The sequence below is a fragment of the Taudactylus pleione genome, unplaced genomic scaffold (assembly GCF_031769625.1).
Source record: "Taudactylus pleione unplaced genomic scaffold, aTauple2 ptg000041l, whole genome shotgun sequence".
Lineage (NCBI taxonomy): Eukaryota > Metazoa > Chordata > Amphibia > Anura > Myobatrachidae > Taudactylus > Taudactylus pleione.
Genome location: NW_028284443.1, coordinates 81,513,110 through 81,531,684, shown reverse-complemented (window position 1 = coordinate 81,531,684; position 18,575 = coordinate 81,513,110). Strand labels below are relative to the sequence as shown.

Below are 18,575 nucleotides of genomic sequence, written 5' to 3'. Positions count from 1 at the left end.
CAATTTGTAACTTCTATATATACAAAATTATGATCAATTGAACCACACTTACTGCAATACATTTTTCAATAAAGACTTGTGAATGTCTGGGTGAGCTGAGACACAAATTACCAGCATTGTGTTGCTCTTGGCTGCCATCGGTACATATCTGTCAATCCTCATCTCTGTCTTGATCACCATGAGTGCATTTACAATTTCAAGATATGTATTTATGAGTGTTTCATTTGAGAGGGTTGTAGTTCTATTGCTTTGTTTCAAGTATATCATTGTCACAATAATAGAAGTCATGTTGCAGGCTTACAATGACAAAATGCTATTTTAATACTTGCTAAATAGAGTGAAAACATTCTAAAAGTATTTTCTACATATACGGTAGTCACGCAAACATTCTGGTGGTATTTTCTATAACCACACAAATACTCTGGTGGTATTTTCTATGGGATGGGTACGGGATGCCAGCGTTCGGGATCCCAGTGGTCAAAATCCCAAAATCCCAATGCCGGCATCCCAACACCTGTCGGTATGCTAACCATCCCCCACTCCCTACCCTAACCCTTCCTTCCCAGTGCCTAAACCTAACCTCCACTTAGTACCAAACCTAATCTCCCTTTCCCCGCACCCAAAACCTAACCCTCTCCCTGGTGCCTAACCCTAACCCTCCCTCTATCCCTGCTACTTACCTTCAGGATTCTGGCAGTTGGGATTCAGCTGCCGGGATTCTGACAGGTGCCAGGATTCTGTCCACTGGAATCTCATGTGCCAGGATATTGAATGTATCCTATTTTACATAACCACACAAACTTTCTGGTGGCTTTTTCTATAAATAAATTATAAACACACAAATATTCTGGTGGTATTTTCTATAACCACACAAACGTTCTGTCGGTATTATTTTTAATCACACAAACATTCTAGTGGTATTTTCTATAACCACACAAATGCTCTGGTGGTATTTTTCTATAACCACACGAATATCCTGATGGTGTTTTCTATAATCACACAAACTATAAACATGCAAACGTTCTGGTGGTATTTTCTATAATCACACAAATGTTTTGGCGGTATTTTCTAAAACAGCACAAATGTTCTGGTGGTGTTTTCTTTAACCACACAATTTTCTGGCGGTATTTTATGTAACCACACAAATGTTCTGGTGGTATTTTCTATAACTACACAAATGTTCTGGTGGTATTTTCTATAACCACACACATGTTCTGATGGTATTTTCGATAACCATACAAATGTTCTGGCAAAATTTTCGGTTACCACACATACCATAAACACACAAATGTTCTGGTGGTATTTTCTGTAACCACACTAACCATAGCCACACTAATGTTCTGGTGGTATTTTCTATAAGCACGCAGACCATCATCACACAAATGTTCTGGTGGTATTTTCTATAACCAAACATATAATCAGGTAGTATTTTCTCTAACCACACTAACCATAACCACACAAATTTTCTGGTGGTATTTTCTGTAATCACATAAACCATAACCACACAAATGTTCTGGTGGTATTTCCTGTAACCACACTAACCATAACCACACACATGTTCTGGTGGTATTTTCTATAACCACACAAATGTTCCTGTGGTATTTTCTATAACCACACATATAATCAGGTAGTATTTTCTCTAACCACACTAACCATAACCTTACAAATGTTCTGGTGGTATTTTCTGCAACCACACAAATGTTCTGGTGGTACTGTTTAAAACCACATATACTGTGGTATATATGTTTGTGAAAAACATACATTAATAAAACATTCTGATAATCTGCAGCTGTACCTACTAAGGAAATTATTTCAGTAAAAAGCATATTTTATATGAGACAGTTTTAAAACTGTATCAAAGTTAAGTGTAGTCCGATAATCAGGATTACCACTTTCTGCGATAATTATTTCAGTGAATAAAAGTTTTTGAGAGACTTACATGGGTAAAAGTATACTTCAATAATGCAGAACTATACCTCACGTCGATATTATGACTGCCTACATATCATACCACACCCTACTGAAGAATATAATAGGAACATAATGTATAATTTAAATGGCACACTCTATTATTCCTATAAAGGACAGTTATAACAAGATGTGTTATACAATAGGACTGAGTAGTATAATCAGCAGGGTAATATTTAAAATATACTTCAACAGACAAAGGTGTACGGAAATAAAAAATCACTTGAGTGACCCTGAGACATATTTTTTCCTTTAACCAGCAGAAAAGTATCGGCAATGGATACCCAGCGGAAAAAAGTGCAAAATCAGGGTTTTGGGGTGCAACATTGTGGCAACCCCCTAAACCCTCCATCAAAAAATGCAAAAAAATACTAAAGACACCCCAAAAAAGCACTTAAAAAAAATGGTTGAAAAAAATCTAAGTGGGGGTACAAAATTAATAAGTAGCGAAATAGCTTTTGGGGGTGTCTGGAAGAATGGGGAAGGTGTATTTTTGATTGCAGGTGCTTGCTGAAGGTGCGTTTTTGGCGCTATTTAATGCTTTACTTTAGCAACTTGAAAATATGCTTTCACCCATCTTTATGTACCCCAAATTTGATGGGACTACTTATTTCCCCCCAAAAAAATAGCTAAATACTTTTCTTCACCGCTATCACCAAAGACGCTAAATAGCACCTAATGAGACCATTCAAAGACCCCAAATACCTTCAGCCGGGCTAATCAGGGGTACCCATAGTGAACCCCCATGTCAGAGCATATTTTCCGGGGTCTCAGGCTGATTTCACCAAACCTGGCAGAACTTTTCATCGATTTCAATTTTGCCGGGTCCCGTTTTAGCACATTTGCAATTGAATACTGAGATAAGCGGGTATGCGTGCGATACTTTTTCGGAAGCAAAACCTCTGATGACGGCGAAAAGTCCGGGCTCTGACTCTTCACTCCAAATTGAATACGGACCTATGTAGTAGATCAGAATTTTGTCAATTGTAATCATTTAAACTTTGGATGAATTACCTAACTCATCTCAATCTCAACTGCATCGCAGTCATTAATACCATGGCCATCACTAGGAATGGGTGAGCAGTGCTGCCACCCTGGACACAAGGTCAAGAGAGAAGCACCATTGCTGCACTGGTATCACCTGTATTTTGGCACCCTCCATCCAGGAAAACCATCGGAGAGCCATCCTTAGGACTTGTCTGGCACTGATTACTTGCCCCAAATTTTGCACATAATCATACTTAAACAAACTCACAGAATGTCTGGTAGCTTCCTGAAGAACGCAATCTGGAGGCTTGATTACGTGATTAGCTGTGAATCACACAATCGTGCTGCTCAATGGCACAAAAGGTGGTCCTACATCACCAGAAAAATGTTGCAGTGACCATTTTCCTGGTGCTTTGCACATGCGCAGTAGTGATGTCCCCGGGAATAAGGCATGGGCACCATGTTCCCAGAGACCTAGGCATGCGCAGTAGACTCTGCCACAGTCTACTGCGCTGCCAGAGAGGAGATGGCCTGCACAGGGGCTGCACACTGACCACCTCAACTTAGAACGCCCCTAGGTGCACAATTGCGGTCACCATCAAAACTTATGACACCCTATGGCTGGCGCAGTGTCTCCTTCTGAACTTTCTCTAAACAATTCGTCTGTGCTGTTTGCGAATGCAGCCGTGGTCACTGACACTCCTGTAAAACCCCCATGAGATGGCGCTTTTTTGGGATCACTTCAAGCCACCTCCCAGTCACCTCCCAGGAACTTTCATAGCTTTCCTCTGCCAGCTCAAATTGGAGTGATTTTATATGCAGAAGTGGTCTCTGCAGTGGCGTAACTATAGAGGGTGCAGGGGGTGTGCTTGCTATGGGGCCCAGTGGCTTAAGGGGCCCACCAGCCCAGCAAGCATCCCCCTGCACCCTCTGTAGCACAGCTGGCTAAGTTGCTGGTGCAACTGAGAATGCTGGTCTCTGAAGTGATCAGAGACTAAAGACATCTCTGATCACTTCAGAGGCCAGCGTTCCCAGTGATGCAGTGCTCAGGTACACGGGTGATGTCATGATATCACCCGCTATGAGAGCAGTCTGCGCCTGCTGCTGTATCTAGTCAGATCCAATCAGTGGCAGTGTCTACCCAGGGAGCTGATGGCGTGGTCTGGAGTGTGAAGAGAGGTAAGTACTGCAAGGGGGAAGGGGGCCACAGTATAAGGGGCAGTACCATGGGCAATGCTCAGGGCACAGCATAAGGGGCACTACTAGGGGCATTAATGGGGCACTGCATTAGGGGCATTACTGGGGGCACAACATAAGGAGCACTGCATAAGGGGCACTACTGGGGGCACTACTGGGGACACTGCATAAGGGGCTTTAATACAAGGAGCACTGCATAATGGGCTCTAATACAGGGGGCCTTGCATAATGGGTACAAACTACAGGGGGCATTGTATAATGGGCACAACTATAAGCTCCGAAAATACAATATCTTCAGATGGCAAGTGCTCCTGCTCCGGGCTCGCAACCTGATCCTTCTCTATGGGAAGGAGTCCCGGGTTGCGATAGGGATCCTGTAGGTCACGCATGCGCACTAGTGTCACTGAAGATTCACTGCTCCGAAAGGAGCGGTGAAGCTGCTCATGGGGACAGCCGAATTTCAGATCAGCTGTCTCCATGCTGGAGCAATGATGAATTGCTCCAGCATTCAAAGCGAATTAGAATGTTAATTATCGGGAACTGTTCGGACCCCAATAATTAACATCATGAATAGAGCCCCTAAATTCTCTTAGTCAAAATTTCTAAATGTCATTGTATTATGTGCTCTTTATGGTGGATTTTCATGTTCTAAGCATATTGGCCACATTTTTAATCTTTATCTTTATTATTTTTGGTCAAATCAAGTTAAAGGAGTTAAATAAATGCAAACTCTCATTTATTGCAGGTTAAATTAAATTGGAATAATCATAAAAATTACTGTTTAACCAACGTAGCACTTTGTTTTTCATTGTTGAACAATAAATGTAAAAAAGGTGCATGGATTCTCAGTGAATCCCCATTCTGTTCCTGAATGGACTATTTTTAGCTTCTGCAATCTGATACAGATTAAACTAGTAATTTAACTGATGCATTCGTTGTAATGAAAGACATCCTACACATGATTGGATGCCATTACCTCCAGTGCATCACTGTAATGGTTGCATTGTAAATCTAACTTCTACCTACATAGTTAGACGATGCTAGCCAGGGAAAATTGATTCAATCTATTCATCCTCTTGGGTACAAATCTAGGTTACAAGTTGAAAAAAATATAAATCTGGATTTGTTATGGAGACATACAGTCATGGGGAGATATATAATGCTTGACCTAGGACACCCTTAAAGGCAATTATCTATGTGGCTATTTTATGCATGCATTATGAAATATTAATGTACAGTATATAAATTTAACACCAACTCTGTAAATGACATTATTAATGTGCTTCATATGAAAAGCTTGAAATATTTTTTTTTGTATATGGAGAAAGTATCGCATAATATGAAAATAAAATATTCTGCTGAGCTTTTTCTACTGAATAATACATAGATTATTCTGGTTGCTGGGACATCTCATTCTAAGGTTATGAACTCAACAGTAACTATGATTTTGGGATGGTTCATCTTATAAAGCTGCTATGGTTTGTGGTAGAAGTTATAGTGGTTTTTAGCAATGAAGGATATTATATTACAATTACAAGTTGTTTTTTTTACCTAGATTAATAATCGATTTAGAGCCATCAATCTACTGTAGTACTTATGGCAATGCTTGCCACACACAACATTAATTGGTACTGTCTTCTTTACCTTTATAAGCTTCAAATACAGGTTGAGTATCCCTTATCCAAAGTGCTTGGGACCAGTGGTATTTTGGATATTGGAATATTCCGTATTTCTGAATATTTGCATACCATAATGAGATATCTTGGGAATGGGACCCAAATCTAAACCCAGAATGCATTTATGTTTTATATACACCTTATACACACAGCCTGCAGGTTATTTTATACAATATTATCAATAATTTTGTGGTTCAAACAAAGTTTGTGTACATACATGAAAGTACTTTATGTTTCATATACAGTACACCTTATGCACAAAGCCTGAATGTCATTTTATACAATATTTTTAATAATATTGTGCCTTAAACAAAGTTTGTGTACACTGAACCAACAAAAAGCAAAGGTTTCACTATCTCAGTTATGCTAAAAAAAATTACATATTTCGGAATTTTCCATATTTCGGAATATTTGGATATGGCAGACTCAACCTGTACTGTAGTTAATTAGACACATGTGGGAATCGATTTCAGAGATGAGCCCTACAGCAGCTTTATTGTTGTACATGGAGCTCATAGCGGTGAAATCAATTTTTAGCAATGTGCCTCCACAATGTTTAGCTGCTTACAACGCCGAGAATTATTGTAGCTCAAAATCTTGCATTTTCCTAATTATTATAATGGCTTTGGCAGACATCACCTTGAATTTAATTCTCCCCATAGAGTGGATGCTACCTGAGTTATTGAGAATAATAATGTTCAAACTTAATAACTGCACATTTGACATGTTTCTACTCCTCTACGTTAATGAGATATCTATAATGGTTTTGGGAAGTGCATTGGGTCAAGGGGCTCACACAGCACCCATTGCATTTGCTTTCCATGCAGGCACCCATGCCATTACCCCAGTGAAAGCTTTAGAAATATGGCGCTGGATCCATTTTTTATGAAATCACCTGAGAAATTGTGCCAGCGCCATATTACTGAAGATATCGCAGACGTGCAGAAGACCTCAGCACAGTGACATAATCTTCTGCACATGTGACAGTGACATTTTTTCCAGGGGGGAAGGGAACCACTCAAATTGCACATGGTCTCCCTCCTGTGATAAAATGTCCCTGCTCTAGGCAACACACCCTCCAAGTTTACGTTTTTGAGGAATAATAAAAAGAGATAATATTAATTCATCCAACTTCAGACAGACCGTCAGACTGCAAAATAGAACAGTCACTAGTATCTTATTCTATTTAATAAATTGTATCTTCCTCTACTTGGCAAGTAAAATGTTGATTTATTTATTATGGCTGATCTTTCCAGTATACATAATCATTTGTTCCATTTGTTTTTGTTTTTTACATGATTATTTTTACTTTAAAGCAATTTCCATGTTCTTTCTCTTTATGCTCTAAAACATAAAATCCTGTATTACTTACTTAAGGTGAAGGCTTGATCAGCCCACATTTTTCTCAGGTTATCATCAATGTGCTACCAGCCTACTCTGCTTTATCTGACAGCTCTGCAGAACCTGCAAATGGGATTTCACAGTGCACAATCAAGCACAGAAAATATACCAGTAGTAAGAAGTTCAGACAGGCACTCAATCTGTACAATGTACACTTTACTGCAGCATTATACAATGGAGAAACAAAGCTATAGTGCAGTATTAAACACTGCAGCACAGCACAATAATAAAAACAATTAAAGCCAATACATCACAACATCCTCTACTCATCAGCATTTTCATTGTAGTTCATACCAATAATTTAGAAGGCTGCCTTTACAGTATGCCCAAACTACACTTATTTTCTCATCTGGATCAGATCCAGATTATTTAAAAGAATGGATAAAGAAGCTATTACATTGCAGTACATTTAAAAAGAAAGTCACAGATGGATAGATTTCAGGCTAATGAAATATACATGGCAGACGTACGAGTCAAAGCTTTGCCCTTTGTGCTCAGAGCCGGCCCTAACCAATTTGGTGCACTAGGCAAAATTTTGACTGGTGCCCCCTACACACATATATATATACAGTATATATATATATATATATATATACATATACACACACACACACATATATAAATACAAACACACACACATTATATATATATATATATATATATATATACACACATATATATATATATATATATATATATATATATATACACATATATATATATATATACACACACACACATATATATATATATATATATAAATACATACACACTATATATATATATATATATACACCAGGATGGCACTCCCAATAAATCAGGTACATATGTAGGTGCCCTCCAATAAGGTCTGATCGTAATCAGCCCAAATATTCATGCAGCGGGGCGGCACTGAAATCAAAGAAGACAACAAGTCACAGGAATCACATTCCAACGTTTCGGAGTAGTCTTCATGTGTTCCACTCTGTCCCAGTCCCGGTCCCAGTTCAGTCAGGATGTCACTCACCTAACTTACTTTATTCCTCCTATTCACAATTCACATGCTGGGCTACTCCAGCGCCGACAATCTTTGAAAACAACGCAATGACTCATGGGATTTGTAGTTTCCTTTTTACTGCTAACAGTTTGAGCAGTAAAAAAAAAAAACTACAAATCCCACTTCCTTCTCTGGCCGGTCGAGTGCCTCAGCTGCCCAGTGCCCACCCCTAACTGTATATGGCCAGCACGGCCAGGTCCTGGCTGGTACCCACAGCTGACTCCAACCTCTGCTGCCTGTAGGATCAGTGTTACGGGGGGCGATCGCCCTTATCACCCCCCCACCCCCTGGATCCGCCACTGTCTCCTGTAGCCAGAATGATCTTCTGTACAGAAGCTCATTCTGACCTGACCAAGCGCTGAGCTGCTGATCGGAGCTCAGCTCCGATTGCGGCAGTGCCAGGGGGGCAGCAATAGGTGTGGCGGGGGGGAGCAGCAGCAGGCTCGGAAGCAGCAGAAGAGCCATCGGATGCCCCTGGGCAATCCAGTCATCCCTAGTTATTTGCTAATTATACCTATGGCTAGGGTCGGCTCTGCTTGTGCTGATGGAATATTGTTTGAGAGGAGTGTGCTCCTGCTCTGTTTTCTCCTATACAGTGATGCATCGGCAGGATGATGCCACTGCCATGCTTGTGATCATGCACAAACTCTGTTCGCGCCACTGTGTAGAGTGCAGCAGTACTGCTCGGATGTACAGTACTTCTGTAGAGATCTGTTGTTGTTACCTTACCTACCGCCATTACTGCTGGTACTGCTGTCAACCCTGTGCCTAGTGCTACTACTGCTGTCACAGGTGTTAACCCCATGTTTACCGCTGTTACAGAATAAACTCACCATCCTGGTTAAAGATATCTGTGTGGTCTTAGTCTAACATCCATTTCACATTCTGCCGACACCTATTGTAACCAATCAGGTTATACCTATAGGTTATTATACCACTAAATATAAACCTATCAACAATATAGTTTCTTTCTTGTTAAGATTCTTTAGTGCAAGACAGCATTTACTGGTGTGCAAATACATTTTATAGAGACAGCTTCTCTGGCCCATATATAATAGCCTGCAAGTTGCAGGAACCGGCGTTATTACAACAATTTGGCTGTAGAGTTAAAGCATAAACTTATTAAAAGATACAACCAACCTGGTTTTGTCTTTTAATATAATTCCAATTTAAATAGAAAGACTCATGCCAGTTTCTGTAACTCGCAGGATATTACATATGGGCCACTATCTCTTCCTAGGTGTAATGTAGCATCGTGGATGTGGTACATACCGTCACTTATCGGGTACGTACCGGCATTAATAATACTGGTGTGTAACTAGAAATGTGATTAAATTATCAAAGCACAGCTCTCCCTAAAAGAGTTGTCCTTTGTGATAGAGGGACTAACAGGTTTATGACCTAGAAGTCCCTTTGCGCATGCGTTGTATGACATGCACACTACGAGGGGGTGCTGGGAGGGATCTGAGCCTACAGGCTTCTGCAGATGGTGCTACTTACTGCCCAAGCTCCGGAATTTATCGCTTTCTGGAGCTTGGTGCATATGAGATTGTGACCGAAACTAATTTTTCAGACTTTAATACATCCCGCCCCTGGCATTAGATTGGTTTATTTGCATGCTGACCCCAAGTTCAGGTTAAAAACCTTTTCTAATTGTTTCTCAGTGATGAAGCCCCATTCTTCTCTTAAGGCCAGTGCTTATCTGTAGTGATAAGGTTAGCCCAGATACAACTGCTCTCTTGCATCTATAAAGCCCCTTTCACACATGTGGCCCTGGAAATTTCTGGGTCTAGCAATCTGGCAAATTCCCATCTCTCTCAGCCCGTCCCTGGTAAAGATCAGGGTCATAGACCCATGACTCTGTGACCCAGCTCTGGCCCTTTCACACATATATAGTCCCGAATTAGTACACACGTGCACAGGCAAAGACCTGTATACAGTATTTATACTATGTCTGAAAGGGGTATTACCAGCCCATCCCTTGCCAGGGATTTTGAATTTCATGTGATTTTGCTACATGACATTTCTAATCTGGGATAGCTAATTGACACTTTATAAAGGGAATTACATTTTTTATTTTTTTTTATTTGAACTACAATTTTTCATGTCAGACAAACTATGCATTTTTAAAAACAAACAAATAGATCCTGCACCGGAATATGATAAACAATTTAAGAACCAACAATTATCACAATAGATCAATAATAGAATAATCCACTTTGTTGCTGGTGCTCCCTGGGAAAAGTATAGATCATACTCATACAAAAAACCTCTAGACGAAGGATAGAAAAGAAATTCCCTTTCTGGGGCACTCTTTATTAGATATATAATGTGAAATAATAAGAGTTTATAAAATTAAAACTTAACCTTTAATATTGTTATATTGATAAAAAAAAAATTGTGGGATATATTTGAGACTAAGAATTGAATTTAAACATATAAATGAGTTTTCCCTTTTAAATATAGTAATAAATACATTTTACTCCCAGTGAGGCGAAAAAATATTGATCAGCACTCAAATATAGGTAAATAACAGAAAGGAAGAATGGGGATTCAATTCCCCCCCTATAAGTGCTATGGCAGCTATGTCCTACAATTATTGGTATTCAGTGGATATAACAATTTATAAATACACACATATGTTTATTGAGTCAAAATTAACCTAGTATATCCACCTGTTGTATACTTTCAATAATTATAAACTTAAAGGTTTCAATATTGCACTTAGCCCATTAAACAGCAATCTATGTAAAAACCTGACAATTCATGATACATGTCCCTCTTTAATAAGAACATGCAATCAATGTACACAAGGTATTTACACAGTTCATCCTCAATAGTCAAAATAATCAAATAAATAATTGCACTTCTCCCAAATTCATATGTCATTAAAGCATACACACATATTTTTCAAATTCCATAGCAAAATGTGCTTAAACAGGGTAAATCCTGAAAACACGAAACATGTGCATAATTTCTGATTCCACCTAAAATGTATGGGCTTTAAATCAAAAGAAAATATTCAGAATGTGCCAATCTAATATCCTAATAAATTTTAGGGAGCTATGTTTTACAATGATTGCTATTCAGTGGATATATCAATATATAAGTACACACATGTATGTTTATTGAGTCAGAGTTAGCCTAGTATATTCACCTGTTGTATACTGACAATAATTATAAACTTAAGGGTTTATTATTGCACTTAGCCCATTAGACAGCAATCTATGCAAAAACCTGACAGTTCATAATATATGTCCCTAGTTAATGAAAACATGTAATCAATGTACACAAGATATTAACACAGTTCATCCTAAATAATCAAATAAATAATTGCACTTTGCCCAAATTCATATGTTATTAAAGCCTACACACATATTTTCCAAATTCCATCGCAAAATGTGCTTAAACAGGGTAAATCCTGAAAACCCAAAACGTGCATAGTTTCTGATTCCACCTACAATGTATGGGCTTTAAATCAAAAGAAAACATTCAGAATGTGCCAATCTAATTTCCTAATCAATTTTAGGGTTCAATCCCATACCATAGGGAAATAAGGATAAGGCAAAGTACAGTACCTGTGTCCTGATAACCTTCTGCTGTCTGGGGTCTTCACTGAGCGGATCCCAGATGAGAGAGGGATCCCGGGCAGTGCTGATAGAAAGAAAAGGTAAGTGGGGGGACACTGTCCCGTATGCGGTGTTAGGCTGTCCTTGTTGCCTAGGCAGCGCAAAGACTGGATATGCCACCAGGAGAAGTCGCTGCCCACTGGATAAAATGTCTGTGTCTGAAAGATGTCAGACCAAGTTGCCAGTAATAGCTGCCATATGTTGCTCCCCGCTGTACCAGGGAGTGGATGCCGTGGATGCATATTTCACCATGTGTGCTTGTTCACCATGAGCTCATGACACAGGACAAATACTTTTGGAGGATGGCCTGGTGTCAAGAAGGGCAGCAAAGAAGCCACTTCTCTCCAGGAAAAACATCATAGACAGACTGATTTTCTTCAAAAGGTACAGGGATTCGACTGCTGAGGACTGGGGTAAAGTTATTTTCTCTGATTAATCCCCTTTGAGATTGTTTGAGGTATCTGGAAAAACGCTTGTCCGGAGAAGGAAAGGTGAGCACTACCATCAGTCCTGTGTCATGCAAACAGTAAAGCATCCTGAGACCTTTCATGTGTGGGGTTGCTTCTCAGCCAAGGAAGTGGGATCATTCACAATTTTACCTAAGAGCACAGCCATGAATAAAGAATGGTACCAAAACATCCTCCAGGAGCAACTTCTCCCAACCATCCAAGAACAGTTTGGTGACAATCAATGCATATTCCAGCATGATGGAGCACCTTGCCATAAGGCAAAAGTGATAACTAAGTGGCTCAGGGGAACAAAACATAAAAATGTTGGGTCCATGGCCAGGAAACACCCCAGACCTTAATCCCATTGAGAACTTGTGGTCAATCCTCAAGAGGCGGATGGACAACCAAACCCCACAAATTCTGGCAAACTCCAATCATTGATTAGGCAAGAATGGGCAGCCATCAGTCAGTATGTGGCCCAGAATTTGAATGACAGCATGCCAGGGCGAATTGCAGAAGTCTTGAAAAAGAAGGGTCAACTCTGCATATATTGACTCTTTACATAAACTTAATGTAATTGTCAATAATAGCATTTGACACTTATAAAATGCTTGTAATTTTACTTCTGTTTCCCTAGTAACATCTGACAAAAAAGTCTAAAAACACTGAAACAGCAAACTTTGTGAAAACCAATACTTGTGCCATTCTCAAAACCTTTGGACATGGCTGTAGGTATATAGACGATATATTCATTATCTGGAATGATGCTAACACTGTATTCATTAATTTAATGGAGGACCATACCGCAAATGACTGCCCTGTCAAATTGACAGTCAGGCTGAGCTAGACCCATATTGATTTCTTTGATGTCCTGATCAAATGGGAGGGTACGAGTCTTAGGACCTCATTCAGAGTCGGTCGCGAGTGCCGATGTGCTCGTAACCGACTCGATGGTTTGGCCTGCGCATGCGCAGTAGCTGCAAGGCACATGTGCAAGCCCCGGAGCGACAGAGAAACTCTGTCGCTCCGGAGCTCATTTCCAAAGGGGCGGCTGTCGATGTTGATCCCCCCGTTTGGTAGGCAGGCCGGGGGGTGGTTTGCAAAATGGAGGTGTTCCTTTACGAATGCCTACCATTTTGTGGGCGGCCCCACTGACATCATTGCTGATGTCAGTGTGGAGCTTCCTGCTCGATTAGAGCAGGAAGCTCCCTGGGGCTTACGAGTGCCCAGGCCTAACTTTAGGGTCTGGTCGTAAGCCCCAATGGTCGCGATGGTGATCACCATCGTGACCATCAACCTGGTCGCTCGTTAAGCTGTGGGTGGTAACCCACAGCTTAACGATCGGCAAGGAGGCAGCCGTTCAGGATGCAAGTGGCCGCCCTGATTCAGTGCGACCGCTTGCATCTAACAACCGCCTCTGAATGAGGTCCTTAATGCCTCTGTACATTATAAGGAGATGAACCGTAATACCCTGTTATTGGCACAGAGTTGCCATCCTTATAATCTAAAGAAGGGATTACTTTATTCCCAAATGATCAGGATTAAAAGTATTAAATCAGACATAGATTTGACTAGTGGCCAAATTGATTCACTTATTAAGAAATTTGTCACCTGTGGGTACTCTAGAGAGTTGTTGGTTCAGACCAAAAATAAACTTATGAAGATTAATCGAGATTTACTACCTCATAAGAAAGGTAGTAAGGATTCAGACTATGGGTGAATGGGTATAATGTGATGTCACCAGTCATTAAAAATTTGGTTAAAAACATTGGCCTATTGTTGCTTCAGATGATACTCTAGGCTTATCCTCCACTAGACTGATGCCGTGCTATTCACATGGCAGGAATCTACACGATTTCCTTGTGAAATCTGACATCACCTGTAAAAAGAATATGGTTATTTTTTTTTTCCTATTTTCAGGTCATTAAGAATTTTCTCTGTGGATGAGTAACTTGTCGTTATCTTATCAGGGAGATACTTTTTTACAGCCTCACTCATGCAAAAAGTACTTCATTCGTTTTCAATTTACCTGTAACAGCACAGATCATCTGTCCTTGTGGTCTTTCCTTTATGGAAAAGACCCAACGTAAATTTAACGTATGGCAACCCATCGTTCTACTATTACTGCTGCTCTGCTAAATGGTACTAGTGACCAACCGGTAGCTCGAAATGTTGTGAAAGCTAAACACAATTTGTCTTGCTTAAAGTACAGGATGATAGATCACGTCCCACTACCGATGAGGGGAGGTAATCGTTATTTAATGCTATTACGTTGCGAGACCCGGTGGATTCATCGATTAGATGTTATAGCTCTTAAGGGTCTAAATGAATGCATATGCTTTTCTGTATTTGAGTCATAGTTGTCTTGTTAAGTATTTTCTGTATATTCATATTCTTTCTTTCTGTATGCTTAATATTTATTTAATATGCAGTTGTTTTCAGTTCCCATGGTGACGGCACATGTTGTCAGCACGGTGCACGGCTGTGTCAGTGCGTGATGATGTCATCAGTCGCAGCCGGGTGGGTGCGTGGTCCTGGTGTGTGCACTTTGGTGATGGCTAGTATTTGAGGTAAGACATGTTTTATATCTCTGTATCCTGATGATAGTGTCTAGTACACTGAAACGTTAAAAACTACCATGTGTATGTCTATTTTTTTGGAGCCGAGTGCAGCACCTGCTGTCTCATATATGGATCTGTATCTCCTTCGTGTTGTGGATCTGGATTTGGTTTTTCCAAAACCGCCCCTGCGTGTTTTTTTTGTTTTTTTTTAAATGTATGAAAACTGCTAAAATCACATAATTTTGACTTTTTTTGTTCCTACAGTATTATTAGCCTCAATAACATTACTTTCCATTCAGTTCCAATCAATTTTGACCACTTCACACAATATTGTTCATCAACATAGGCCAAACTAACTCACAAGTACATTCAATAGAAAACAATACAACACAGAAATTTACTAAAAATCGTACTTGGAATATCCTTGCTCAAAACAATTAGTCATAGTTAACAAGCAGCAAACAAAAAAACCCTAAACCATGTGTAAATAGCAACAGCAGACATGAATGCCCCCTACACAAGTACACATGCCCCCAGCACATGCCTATTCTCAGTGCCCAATCTGTATTTTCCTCCTGGGGGCGCTGGGCCACCAATGACTGGCCCATGTAAAGCCCTGATCACACAGCCGTTTTGTTGAGCAGTTCCCCAAAATCTCCCCAACCATTAAAAAGAGTGCTCCATACCTGCGAGTCAGAAACAGTGCAGGCCGGATACAGTGTGTTATGCAATGTGGGTTGAATACAGTGCAGGTCGGATACAGTGCAGGGTACAGTGTGAGTTGATTACAGTGCAGGTAGAATACAGTGCAGTTTATAGTGCAGGTTGGATACAATGTAGGTTGAATAGGAGTGCGGGATACATAGTGGGTTGGATGCAGTGCAGGTCAGATATAGTGTTGGATACAATGTGGGTTGTACACAGTGTAAGCCGGTTACAGTGCAGGTGGGATTCAGTGTGGGAAACAGTGCGGGTCTGATATAGTGTAGGATAAAGTGTGGGTTGAATGCATGCAGTGTAAAGTGTGAGTCAGTTACAATGCGGGTCGGGTGCAGTTTATAGTGCAAGTCAGATACAGTGTGGGTTGAATACACTGCGGGTCGGATACAGTGTGTTATACAGTGTGGGTTGGATACACCAATAATGCACTTACTGTGATAGCAGTGTCGGCAGTGCCACGTGCTAGCACTGTCCTCAATGCAAAAGTGCCAGTGGTGTCCTCAATGTGGGGGTTCCGGCGGTGTTGGCAGTGTGGTGGTGTTGGCAGAGTGGGGGTGCTGGCAGTGTCGGCAGAGCGGGGGTGCAAGCTGTGTGCACATCTGCTGACAGTGTGGGAGTGCCGCCAGTATCGGCAGTGTGGGGTTGCTGACGCTGATTGACTGAGAGCCGTGACAGATGGCTCTCTCAGCCAATAAGCGTTGCCCATTGAATTTAATGGAATTTTCTTAAATGGCCGCTTGAGGCAAAAACTTGCGGATCGTGAATTTTTGCCTGGATTAGGGGTTTGGGGCAGGCAGGGAGTTCCGAGCTGTCTCTCGGATCCCTGAAATTCGGGTGGGTCCGTTTCCTGGAGAATCAGACCAGCTCATCTGTAATATTTATACTGTATATGCATACATATATAACTGCTTGCGCTCAGGTTGTGTATATAGTCATTTTGGACCTGAGGAAACTGTGCAAATTACGATAACAAAAAATTGGGCTCCATAGTTCATATACAGTCCCTAAAAGTAGATTTGTCCCCAAAAAATTATATTTATATTAGGGGTGTGCACCAGCCACTTTTCGTGTTTTGGTTTTGGATCTGGATCTTTCTTCGTGTTTTGGATCTGGATTGGTTTTGCCAAAACCACCCTTCCGTGTTTTGGGTTCTGGGTTTTGTGTTTTGGATCTGTATTTTTTTTAAAAAAAGCATAAAAACAGCTAAAATCACAGAATTTGTGGGTTTTTCTGCTCCTATGCTATTATTAACCTCAATAACCTTAATTTCCACTCATTTCCAGTATATTCTGAACATCTCACACCTCACAATAGAGTTTTTATGTCCAAAAGGTTGCACCGAGGTAGCTGGATGACTATGCTAAGCGACACAAATGGGTGACACAAACACGTGGCCCATCTAGTAGTGACACTGCAGTGGCAGACGGGATGGCAGTTTGAAAAACTAGGCCCCAAACAGTACATAATGCAAAGAAAAAAAAGAGGTGCAAGATGGAATTGTCCTTGGGCCCTCCCACGCTCCCTTATGTTGTATAAACAGAACATGCACACTTTAACAAACCAATCATTTCAGCGCCAGGGTCTGCCACACGACTGTGGCTGAAATGATTGGTTCGTTTGGGCCCCCACAAAACAAACTGGCAATTAATCTGTCCCTGCACAAACTGGCTCTACAGAGGCAAGATGTCTTTTTGTGGAAGCAACCTCCTATGCCTTTCGCTGACAAGGTTCCCGGCTGCACTAAACACTCTTTCGGAGTACACACTGGAGGGGGAGCAACTCAGGTAAAATAGAGCCAGTTTGTACAGGGGCCTCCAAATTGCCTCTTTTTCCTGCCAGTACAGGTACGGACTGTCTGACATGCCTACTTGGATGCTGTCACCGATGTAATCCTCCACCATTCTGTCAATGGTGACAGTATCAAATGCAGTGACAGTAGACATGTCAGAAATTGTTGCCAGTTCCTTCAGTCCGGACCAGATGTCCAAACTTGGTCCTGCCTGCCCTGCATCACCGCCAGCGGGTTTCTTAGGATACCTAAGTTGTTTCCTGGCAGCCTCAGTTGCAGGAGAAAATTAAGAAGGAGCTGTTGACGTGTCAAGTTCCGCTTCAGCTGACAGTGTTTTCACCAGCAGGTCTTTGCACCTCTGCAGGCTTGTGTCGGCCGGAAAGAGAGACACCACATAGGCTTTAAACCTAGGATAGAGCACGGTGGCCAAAATGTAGTGGTCTGATTTCAACAGATTGACCACGCTGGAATCCTGGCAAAGTGAATGAAGGGCTTCATCCACAAGTCCCACATGCCGAGTGGAATCGCTCTGTCTTAGCTCCTCCTTCACTTTCTCCAGCTGCTTCTGCAAAAGCCTGATGAGGGGAATGACCTGACTCAAGCTGGCAGTTTCTGAACTGACTTCATGTGTGGTAAGATTGAAGGGCTGGAGAACCTTGCAAAACACGGAAATCATTCTCCACTGCGCTTGAGTCAGGTGCATACCCCCTCCTTTGCCTATGTCATAGGTGGATGTATAGGCTTGAATTGCCTTTTGCTGCTCCTCCATCCTCTGAAGCATATAGTGGGTTGAATTCCACCGCGTCACAACCGCTTGCTTCAGGTGATGGCGGGGCAGGTTCAAAAGTGTTTGCTGGCACTCCAGTCTTCGGCACGCAGTCGCTGAATGGTGAAAGTGGGCAGATATTTTTCGGGCCACCCAAAGCATCTCCTGCATGCCCTTGTCGCTTTTCAGAATATTCTTCACAACCAAATTTATTGTGTCAGCAAAACATGGGATGTGCTGGAATTTAACCAGATGTAATGCCTGCACAATATTGGTGGCATTGTCAGATATCACAAATCCCCAGGAGAGTCTAAGTGGGGTAAGCCACTGGGCAATGATTTCCTTCAGTTTCTCTAAGAGGTTGTCGGCGGTGTGCCTCTTATTGAAACTGGTGAT

General features: G+C 41.2%; 1 protein-coding gene across 1 annotated transcript in view; it reads right to left on the bottom strand.

Annotated features, from left to right (window-relative positions):
- The window catches only part of GRIN2D (glutamate ionotropic receptor NMDA type subunit 2D), a 1,022,144-nt gene that overhangs the window by 230,942 nt on the left and 772,627 nt on the right, over positions 1-18,575 (bottom strand). The window lies entirely within an intron of this gene.